Source organism: Branchiostoma belcheri, unplaced genomic scaffold (genome assembly GCF_001625305.1).
Source record: "Branchiostoma belcheri isolate BF01 breed outbred unplaced genomic scaffold, Haploidv18h27 scaffold63, whole genome shotgun sequence".
NCBI classification, from domain to species: Eukaryota; Metazoa; Chordata; class Leptocardii; order Amphioxiformes; family Branchiostomatidae; genus Branchiostoma; species Branchiostoma belcheri.
The window spans coordinates 433,875-445,769 of NW_017804276.1; positions in this window are offsets into that span (position 1 = coordinate 433,875).

Consider the following 11,895-nt stretch of genomic DNA (forward strand, 5'->3'; position numbering starts at 1 on the left):
AAATTCGGCCCACGTCCCTACCGTTAAAGGAACGCTCCAGCAAAGTTCGGCCAGTGTGACCGGGCTAAGGTCACGCAAAGGGCGCCGCGCCCTGGTGGCACCGTGCTGGTGGACGGGGGTATAAATGATTAACTGTCACGTAGTACACGTAGAACGTCTAACTATAGTTCAGTCTGAACCACCTGCAAAAAACATGGCTACGGAGGGCGATCCGACTCGCGGGAGGGCCGGGACCGAGGGCGATGCGGAATACACCGTGTTGTATTTTATTTATGTCATACCCACCCAAGAACACACGCCTTTCAATGAATGATGAGCCAAAAGTTGGTGCCACTAAACCCTAAAATGCAACAACATCAATTCCAACGTCCGGATTCTGTATTCGAATTTTCGAAAGGGGCACACGCGATTAAAGTTACATGCTGTGGCCTAATTGCAAACATGGTAAGAGTGTGTGCTGAGTGTATAATATATACTAGTATCTCCTATACATGCCACTACAAGACTACTCTATGCTAATGATCTTTGAGTGGCAGACCGGTAGATTTTAAACTTGGCCTTACAACGGCAAAAACATTCAAATTCCCCAGTTATAACGTTAATGTTACTCTATAATAACAGTACATAAAGGTTAGTAATATAAGCAAAATATCCTTCTACCCATCTTTTCCTAATAAAGGTATAACGCTAAATCGTAGGCAAGACCATCCTGAGGTAAACATATTGCACAGCTTGCGGCCGTCGGGCGATCCGACCCTCGGTCCCGGCCCTCGATACCTCGGGCGATACGGAATACCCCGTGTTATATTCTATATCCGTGACTGTGCTTCACAATCGAATAATACTTTAACACGTCATCTGTCGTGCCCAAACCCTAGGATGGAACCTTGGCTACATCTTCTTTTATTATTTATTTCAACATGCAAAAATACAATACATAGTGGTGACGCACTCAAGCAACATGCTTATATTCACGTCACCACTAGACATGAAATAAAAATTACATCACAAAACATGGGAATCGTCCAGGTAACAAGAGAACAGAGTTTAGCTATTATAAATGAATACAGAAGTATAAATCAGTTGTTAAATCGCTTAGTTTCGGAGAGATATAGCTGTGTAATAATGAGTATTTGAGAGTTGACTTTAGATGAAAGTAAAGGTGATCCAGTAGCAAATGTAGCAGATATACTTTAGCACTATCAGTTAGGTTGTTAATATCTAAGAATGGGATGTTTAATTGTACTGGCTACATCTTCGGATCAAGGACATTGGTACGATCGGATGAAAATCAGTTTAACCATGGAGGTAAAAGTTTTTTTTTTACCTCCATGGTTTAACAAGTCAAATCACACTTCGTAAGTTATTGGCTATCATTTTACTACTTACCTGCAGGATTCGCTAACCGTTGCCTGGGCCTGACCATACACGTCGTATGATTGTCGCACGATTGCAAGCGGAGGGCTGTCTTGTGCCTTGTATGTGTCGTAGGACATATGTCTCACCCAAACGGCCCTATCTTGGTCCTTGTCGGTAGTTGGTTGTGTTGCAGCCTGCTTGAAAATCCTCCGAAATCAGACTCACGTCCACGCTGACGAATGTGAACGGGTAGACTGCATATGTAATGTATCTACGTAAGCGTTTTGTTTGCTATTTGTTAATGTTCAACGTGACCCGGGTGAGGCGTTGTAATAGATTGCTCGAGGCATCGTACGATCTAAACCGTGTTTATGACGTACGTCAAAGCAGGCCGATTTACACACACGACAAGATTTACCCTATGTAATTTTCATACACTCGCATGTGTACATTAGGTATTTACACGGTGCAAATCGGATCTTATCATATAGCAAACTATAAGACTAACTTAGGAACGTTAGGATTTGTATACAACGTTCCTTGTACGCAACCAAGCCTTATACTAGTACCTAGCTGACATTTTTGGCGATTGTCTGTCACCTTCCATACGGCAATACTGACTGGTTCACGTAGGGCTACTTTGCACTGCAGCAAGTTGGCGCTGCTGCAATGTGAAGATTGCGGTACTACAAAAAAACTCCTAATCACGCTTCATGCTCTTCATGCATTAAAAATAACCTGCACCAGACAAATTTTCACTGCATCGCTTATGCGGTGACGGTCAACTCAGCTAATGAAAATCAACACAGACACGCACACAGACAGACGCCCAGACAATACCTCAATTTTTCATGGATGTAACAATCCTAAGCACAATGTAAGACCACCTTGCAACCGCCGTAGCCTGCGGAGATGGGCGGTTACTTGCTGTCAAATCTGGTGACCAGGTTAGCGTCGTGACACAACTATTAAATAGACTCTTGATTAAGTCAAGTTCATGCGAAATGCATACATAAGAGTCGATACGAGTTGTTCTTGCCACCAGAGATGTTTAATACAACTTGCGGAGAGACGAGCGGTCGCTTCTTGCCAAATCTGTTGACCAGGTTAGCATTGTGACAGAAGTATTAAACGAAGGTCTGACAGGCGAAAGTCCAAGGAATCGTCAACAATATACAGTCGACACGACTTGTACTGACACCAGGGGTGTTTATCTATAACTTGTGGAGAAACGGGCGATTGCTCGATTAATCTGGTGACCAGGTTAGCGTTGTGACATAAGTATTAAAGCTAGACCTGTGTACCTAAACAAATTTTAGGTACAGGTACTCAGGTTTTATATTTAGGTACAGGTCCGGACCTGAACCTGTACCTGAACAATTCGACCAATTAACATGTTCTTCAGAACACCTTCAATAACGAGAAAAACTTAATAAACTTAATAAACTTGGTTTTTGTTTATGGAGAATACTCAGACAAAATATGGGCAAATGTAAGATGCTTTTGTTATCATCTCCTACCCTGCAAAGTGTTCTAGGGAAGATTTCTAAGCTCTTTTGGCCTGCAGAAACCCACACTAGGAAAGAAGTTCCTCTTTTCTTTCCAAACCGTGCCTGACTTCCGAGTTGGTCACGTGACGGCCACTCCCGCCAGGTGAGCTGCAGTACCCAGATCGACGCCAGGCGGCGCTTTTTGCATACAGGATTCACAGCGATATTAAAATCTTATACACGCAGAAATAAAGCTAGAATATCATGTTTTACAGCCTCTTATAATATTAAGGGAGTGGAGATGCTTTTAGCTTATCTGTCTGTGTGCACATAACGTGTTACATGTATGTCTCTGTGTGTCTAATTCCCTGCAAATACAAATGTTACACATGTAACATTGCCATACACCAGCCTACGCCTAAAATCTTCCATCAGAGGCTTCAACCCCAACAAGATCATCTTCAACGCGGAAAGAAAATTACTAAAATTACGAAAGGGTAAGACAGATCAACTACAAATTGGACGGCCTAAACGCGAGGAAATATAACCTTGAAAAACTACTGAGGGAGAAACTATCAGACGAGATTTTTGCCGAAACTAAGGAGTTCATAACACGCGGACAGCGTGCTCAGCACGAGAAGGGAAAAGACAGACAGACGACCAAATTTGATCGTTTACAGCAAAAGAAGACTATTAGCGCAGCAGATAGCTGATAGCAAATTGGAGATCAAACAGTTCCGAACCCAAAACCACTACACAGACCAAAACAGACAAGAGGTGGGTAAAAAACCTAAGTAGCCATACTCTCACAGAACCAGCGAAATCACTGCTTTCTAATAAAGGTCTAAACTTCGCAGTAACACCCAACAAGATTCCTAACATTGACATTGTCACAGAAACCGAGTCAGCAATTCATCGGGCACGTTTACCACAGAGACAAGCTGAGGCCTTGCGCATCAAAGTAGCTACCACCCTAAAAGTCTCCAAACGCCCTGCTAGTAACATCACACGGGAAGAACGAACCGCTCTCAAAGACTTAGCCACCAATCAAGACATATTGATTCTTCCTGCAGACAAGGGCAGATGCACAGTAGTCTTAGACAGGGAGCAGTACGACAGGAAGGTACAGGACCGTCTNCTGCATATGTAATGTATCTACGTAAGCGTTTTGTTTGCTATTTGTTAATGTTCAACGTGACCCGGGTGAGGCGTTGTAATAGATTGCTCGAGGCATCGTACGATCTAAACCGTGTTTATGACGTACGTCAAAGCAGGCCGATTTACACACACGATAAGATTTACCCTATGTAATTTTCATACACTCGCATGTGTACATTAGGTATTTACACGGTGCAAATCGGATCTTATCATATAGCAAACTATAAGACTAACTTAGGAACGTTAGGATTTGTATAACAACGTTCTTTGTACGCAACCAAGCCTTATACTAGTACCTAGCTGACATTTTGGCGATTGTCTGTCACCTTCCATACGGCAATACTGACTGGTTCACGTAGGGCTACTTTGCACTGCAGCAAGTTGGCGCTGCTGCAATGTGAAGATTGCGGTACTACAAAAAAAACTCCTAATCACGCTTCATGCTCTTCATGCATTAAAAATAACCTGCACCAGACAAATTTTCACTGCATCGCTTATGCGGTGACGGTCAACTCAGCTAATGAAAATCAACACAGACACGCACACAGACAGACGCCCAGACAATACCTCAATTTTCATGATGTAACAATCCTAAGCACAATGTAAGACCACCTTGCAACCGCCGTAGCCTGCGGAGATGGGCGGTTACTTGCTGTCAAATCTGGTGACCAGGTTAGCGTCGTGACACAACTATTAAATAGACTCTTGATTAAGTCAAGTTCATGCGAAATGCATACATAAGAGTCGATACGAGTTGTTCTTGCCACCAGAGATGTTTAATACAACTTGCGGAGAGACGAGCGGTCGCTTCTTGCCAAATCTGTTGACCAGGTTAGCATTGTGACAGAAGTATTAAACGAAGGTCTGACAGGCGAAAGTCCAAGGAATCGTCAACAATATACAGTCGACACGACTTGTACTGACACCAGGGGTGTTTATCTAGAACCTGTGGAGAAACGGGCGATTGCTCGATTAATCTGGTGACCAGGTTAGCGTTGTGACATAAGTATTAAAGCTAGACCTGTGTACCTAAACAAATTTTAGGTACAGGTACTCAGGTTTTATATTTAGGTACAGGTCCGGACCTGAACCTGTACCTGAACAATTCGACCAATTAACATGTTCTTCAGAACACCTTCAATAACGAGAAAAACTTTTTGCACTCCTGTGTGCAAAAATCCTTTTTGCACACAGGATTCACAGCGATATTAAAATCTTATACACGCAGAAATAAAGCTAGAATATCATGTTTTACAGCCTCTTCTAATATTAAGGGAGTGGAGATGCTTTTAGCTTATCTGTCTGTGTGCACATACATGTAACGTGTTACATGTATGTCTCGGTGTGTCTAATTCCCTGCAAATACAAATGTTACACAATGTAACATTGCCATACACCAGCCTACGCCTAAAAACTTCCATCAGAGGCTTCAACCCCAACAAGATCATCTTCAACGCGGAAAGAAAATTACTAAAATTACGAAAGGGTAAGACAGATCAACTACAAATTGGACGGCCTAAACGCGAGGAAATATAACCTTGGAAAACTACTGAGGGAGAAACTATCAGACGAGATTTTTGCCGAAACTAAGGAGTTCATAACACGCGGACAGCTTGCTCAGCACGAGAAGGGAAAAGACAGACAGAAGACCAAATTTGATCGTTTACAGCAAAAGAAGACTATTAGCGCAGCAGATAGTGACCCAAATTGGAGATCAGACAGTTCCGAACCCAAAACCACTACACAGGCCAAAACAGACAAGAGGTGGGTAAAAAACCTAAGTAGCCATACTCTCACAGAACCAGAGAAATCACTGCTTTCTAATAAAGGTCTAAACTTCGCAGTAACACCCAACAAGATTCCTAACATTGACATTGTCACAGAAACCGAGTCAGCAATTCATCGGGCACGTTTACCACAGAGACAAGCGGAGGCCTTGCGCACCAAAGTAGCTACCACCCTGAAAGTCTCCAAACCCCCTGCTAGTGACATCACATGGGAAAAACGAACCGCTCTCAAAGACTTTGGCCACCAATCAAGACATATTGATTCTTCCTACAGACAAAGGCAGATGCACAGTAGTCTTAGACAAGGAGCAGTACGACAGGAAGGTACAGGACCGTCTACTGGGGGACAAAGACACCTACATGCCCTTGATAAAGGACCACACTAACAAGTTTAAAGGGACTATCAGTACAGCTCTCAAGAAATTGCAAACTGAAGGAGTTCTGGACCGCGCCACCTACCTAAAACTCAATCCCACAACGGAACAACCCCCTGCTTTCTACGGCCTTCCCAAAATCCACAAAGTGTCTCTCTACGACCCATAGTCTCTAGCATAGGCTCTGTCACCTATGAGTTAGCAGGTTTTCTAGCCAAGATTTGGGGACCACTAGTGGGGAAATCTCAGCACCATGTACAGAATAGTCAACAAAATCAAAGACATTCATGTAGAGGATGATGAAACCATCACTTCATATGACGTGTGCTCACTTTTCACCTCCATACCAACAAAGAAAGCAGTGTCAGTACTCAGGGAAGCCTTGGAAGCCGACGATACACTTGCAGATAGAACCAACCTATCCGTTGACCAAGTTTGTGAGCTACTAGAACTCTGCTTAGGGTGCACATACTTTACCTACAAAGGACAGTTCTACCAACAAATGCACGGCTGTGCTATGGGATCACCAGTTTTACCTATTGTTGTAAACCTGTACATGGAGAAGTTTGAAAACAAAGCCCTCAGCACTTTTAATGACACTCCCCCGGCCAACTGGTTTCGATATGTAGATGACATTTGGTGCAGATTGAACTAGAGTTCCACGATCTCATACCTTCGCCAAATGATGATTAAGAAATTATATATTAATCCCCCTAATTATGCAAATAGGATCCTCAATTGCATGAATTATATCTGTTGATCATATTCTCCACCAAAAGACAGTCTTATCTTAACAAAGAATGCCATGATGAAATTTTCTCATAAATTATGCAAATGAGGCCCTTATTTGAATAAGTTATGTTTAATTATGTTCACCTTAACTTAACTTTCAAACACCCCAAGTATAAAATTCCAGGCAGTTACCACTATGCAATTATAATATTTTCTAATTAATTATGCAAATTAAGTCTTCATTTGCATAATCGATATCTGCCTGTGTTTCTCTCATTCTTAATAACATATGTCACAAGCTTGAACTTCCTATTATGGAATGCTGATAAATAGAATTTCCTCATTAATTATGCAAATTACATCCATATGTGCATAATTGTAATATCATTATGTCAAGCATCACTCAAGCTACCTACATACCAAAAATCACGATGATCCATCCATCGGTTCTTGAGTTATCCTCCTTTAAACATTTGTCCATTAAACCCCCCTGCAGTTCTAGAGCAAGCAACTAGGGGGCTCAAACTCATGTCACTTTATCCCCAGCACAAGAGCTATCTACCATCTAAATTTCGTCACCCTAGCATGTCTGGATCATGAGATATCAAAACCGGAAGTTCTGCTGCAGTACCATGACAAGCCGCCAGGTGGCCCAAAATCTAATCATTTTGAGGTCTCATCAAGACCTACCCACCTACCAAGTATCAAGACAATCCATCAAGACCTTCTCAAGTTATCGTGTTGACAGACACACACACACACACATACACGAACGCCCCTGAAAACATAACCTTCTTGGTGAAGGTAAAAAGAGGGTAGCCGCTGATTTCTTTGACCACATCAACCAGATAGATGACAACATCAAGTTCACACAGGAGCCAAGTCATGACAACATGCTCCCTTTCCTAGACACCAAAACTATCGTAGAGGAAGATGGTGACCTTCGTTTCGAAGTGTACAGGAAACCAACCCACACTGATCAATACCTGGCCTTTGATTCCCACCACCCTTTGGAACACAAACTAGCAGTGATCAAAACTCTCTTCCATCGTGCAGACCATATTATCACTTCAGACCAAGCCAAAACGGACGACCATAGACACCTCCGAGGTGCCCTGGCTAAGTATGGCTACCAAGAGGGCCTGCAAGGGGGGTATACGTAGTGATTACGAATTACGCAAAATTTTCGCCGCCTATTACGAATTACGTTAAAGTCTCAGAGCTGATTACGACTTTACGATTTGCGGCTAATGTCCAATTACGAATTACGTTGATTTTTGCGGAGGCTGCCTACGAATTACGAAGTCTAAAACGGCCTGATTACGCCTTACGAAAAAGGGCTTGCAGGCCCTCTACCAAAACCGGACTTTCAACAAAGCGCTCAAACCTTCGGATAAGTCTAAGAAAACCAGGAAGTGCAAACCATTGACCAACAAAAACAAGGTCAACATCACTATTCCGTATGTCCAAGGAGTATCTGAGAAACTTCGACGGATCTTCCAAAACTTCAACATAGCCACTAACTTCAAACCTCACTCAACCCTCAGACAAAGACTGGTACACCCTAAGGACCGACCTCACAAAGGTACCAAGGCGAATGTTATTTACAGACTCAAATGTGAGGAGCCCAATTGTAACAACACCTACATCGGAGAGACAAGTCGACCGCTTAAAGTAAGGTACAAAGAACATTGCCGACCTAGTGCCAACGGCTACTCCTCAGCTATTTTCCACCACCTACAACACAACCAGGGTCACTCTTTCAAACTCGAGTCCACTGATATCTTAGACCGCGAAACACGCTGGTGGGAACGGGGTGTTAAAGAGGCAATATATGAAAGAATGTACAACCCCACCCTCAACAGGGAAGGGGGGCTACGGGGCGATCTTTCCGGCACAAGGCTTGTTGTTTGGCACTCCCAGCCCCGAGGACAGACAACACTTAAGCTCCTGTTCTGTATAACAGGAGCTTTCTGTCTAATTTGCATGATCTTGTCTTGACTTGTCTGACGTCGACTTTTGTTCCTTTTTCGACTTCCAAAACATTTGTCTTTACTTTATTTTCATATCAATCAATAGGTTGTGCTTATAAACCTGCATTTCCCCTCTGGTCCCTCAGCTCAGTCACTGACGAAAGCTAGAGGATACTAGCTGAAACGTCTGACGTTTTCAAAATCATATCCAGTTGCTTGATCATGAGTAACTGCTTTTTGGCGTGTTAACTATTGGTTTATATCTGAGGCACATCCACACAAAATCACAGATCATTTGGGTATAATACTTAGCCTGAATGCCATCCCCAGTAGTATTCGCCCGCTCTATAATGTCACAACCAGTGGTAGCTAGCGACATTATAGAGCGGGTGAATACTACTGGAGATGGCACCCAGGCTATATGATACTAGTACCAGGTGACCGTTTTCTCAATAGGTGGCGCTGAAGTCTCAACACTCTTGGATACTCACCTTGGCCCAGTCTGGCAGCTAGTGCGTTTCATTATCATCAGTCAGTTTTATTACCTTCGCCAAGAATTGGAGAAGGTTATGTTTTCGTGGCCGAGTGTGTGTCTGTCTGTGTGTCAACAGCATAACTCGAGAAAGCTTGAATGGATTATCTTGATATTCGGTAGGTGGGTAGGTCTTGATGAGAGCTCGAACTGATTAGATTTTGGGCCCCCTGGCGGCTTGTCATGGTACTGCAGCTGAACTTCCGGTTTGGATATCTGATGATCTAGACAAGCTAGGGTGATGAAATTTGGATGGTAGGTAGCTCTTGTGCTGGGGAAGAAGTGACGTGAGTTTGGGCCCCCTAGCGGCTTGCTCTGGAACTGCAGGGGGGTTTAAAGGACAAATGTTTAAAGGAGGATAACTCAAGAACCGATGGATGGATCATCATGATTTTTGGTATGTAGGTAGCTTGAGTAATGCTTGACATAATGATATTACAATTATGCAAATATGGATGTAATTTGCATAATTAATGAGGAAATTCTATTAATCAGCTGCATTCCATGATAGGAAGTTCAAGCTTGCGACATATGTTATTAACAACGAGAGAAACACAGGCAGATATCGATTATGCAAATGAAGACTTAATTTGCATAATTAATGACAAAATGTTATAATTGCATAGTGGTAACTGCCTGGAATTTTATACTTGGGGTGTTTAAAGTTTAGTGAAGGTGAACATAATTTAACATAACTTATTCAAATAAGGACCTCATTTGCATAATATATGAGGAAATGCTATAATGACATTCTTTGTTAAAATAAGACTGTTGGTGGAGATTATGATCAACAGATATAATTCATGCAATTGCGGATCCTATTTGCATAATCAGGGGGATTAATACATTGTATATAAGTTCTTATTCATAAAAGCTAACATCATTTGGCGAAGGTATGAGATCGTGGAACTCTAGTTGTTTTATGTAGCCGGGGGAACACACCTCATTGTCTAGACTGTGACCTGTGAGAACTGTACCTTGTACATGTAGGTATGTCCTGTACAATGTGAATCATTGATAAGTCCGAAATACAATCACAGGACTATTTGTTGACATTGTCAAGCACTGAGGGGGCGTTTACGTTTGTTCTACACTTAAAAAATTCGCTCCGTCATTGTGACAAGTCTCGCTGCAGGCAGCTTTACAACCTTGCAATTGTTTGAGAGTGATTGAGGAGCTCATTTAGATGGTCAGTGCCAAGAGCCTGAAAAATGTAGTGGCAAACTGTCTACACTGGCACTATTTGGCCAATTTCTACCTTTTCCATGCTGCCCTCCTCAGGCCACAACAAGTAAATTTTATGGATGACATTTTGGATTCAGTGGGAACATCACATATACACAGCCAACATCACATATCACTGCATCAAAGTGAAAAACAAAACATTAAATCAGAGCCTTTTCTTGTCTCCTCTCTTTATAGTTATCTGTCGGCGTGGCGACAGACATCTTTGCCCAGCCATCCACAGAAGGATACATCATATCACAACCATTTCGAAACACAAGTTGCTCAGCAGGTGGTTAAACCCCTGACCATGATTTGCAAATCAAGCCTTGAGTCTTCTGAACTACCAGAACAGTGGAGAGAGGCCAATATTACCCCTATTTTAAAAAAGGGAGTAAAGAAGACCCAGCAAATTATCGACCGGTATCCCTGACCTCAGTAATTTGCAAGATGCTGGAGAGGGTAATTTCAGACACAGTAATTGAACATATCAAGTTAAATAACTTGGCGTGCCCGGAACAACATGGTTTTTCTAAAGGGAAGTCTACGGTTACAAATTTGTTAGAGGCTCTTGATGTTTGGACAGAGGCACTTAGCCATGGCTTACCCGTTGACGTGATCTTTCTTGACTATGCTAAGGCATTCGATACAGTGCCACATGAGCGTCTACTTGGAAAAATTGAGTCCTTCGGCGTGGGCAAGAGTTTACTTAAGTGGATCCGAGGCTTCTTGACCATGAGGAGACAAAGGGTTGTAAATGGGGAAAGTTCGAGCTGGAAACCTGTCACTTGCGGAGTTCCGCAGGGCTCAGTTTTAGGACCCTTACTCTTCATGATATTTGTGTGTGACATTCCAGAAAGTCTGCATAACTTTGTGTCAATGTTCGTAGATGACACTAAGATTTACACGACTGTTCAAGAGTGTGAAAAAAGTCAACATCTTAGATGTCTGCAAGCTGACTTGAACATCTTACAGGAATGGTCTTTCAAGATGCAGATGAAATTCCACCCAGACAAATGTAAAGTTATGCATCTTGGAAAACGCAACCCTCAACACAATTATACAACACATGCTGTGGCCTAATTGCAAACATGGTAAGAGTGTGTGCTGAGTGTATAATATATACTAGTATCTCCTATACATGCCACTACAAGACTACTCTATGCTAATGATCTTTGAGTGGCAGACCGGTAGATTTTAAACTTGGCCTTACAACGGCAAAAACATTCAAATTCCCCAGTTATAACGCTAATGTTACTCTATAAT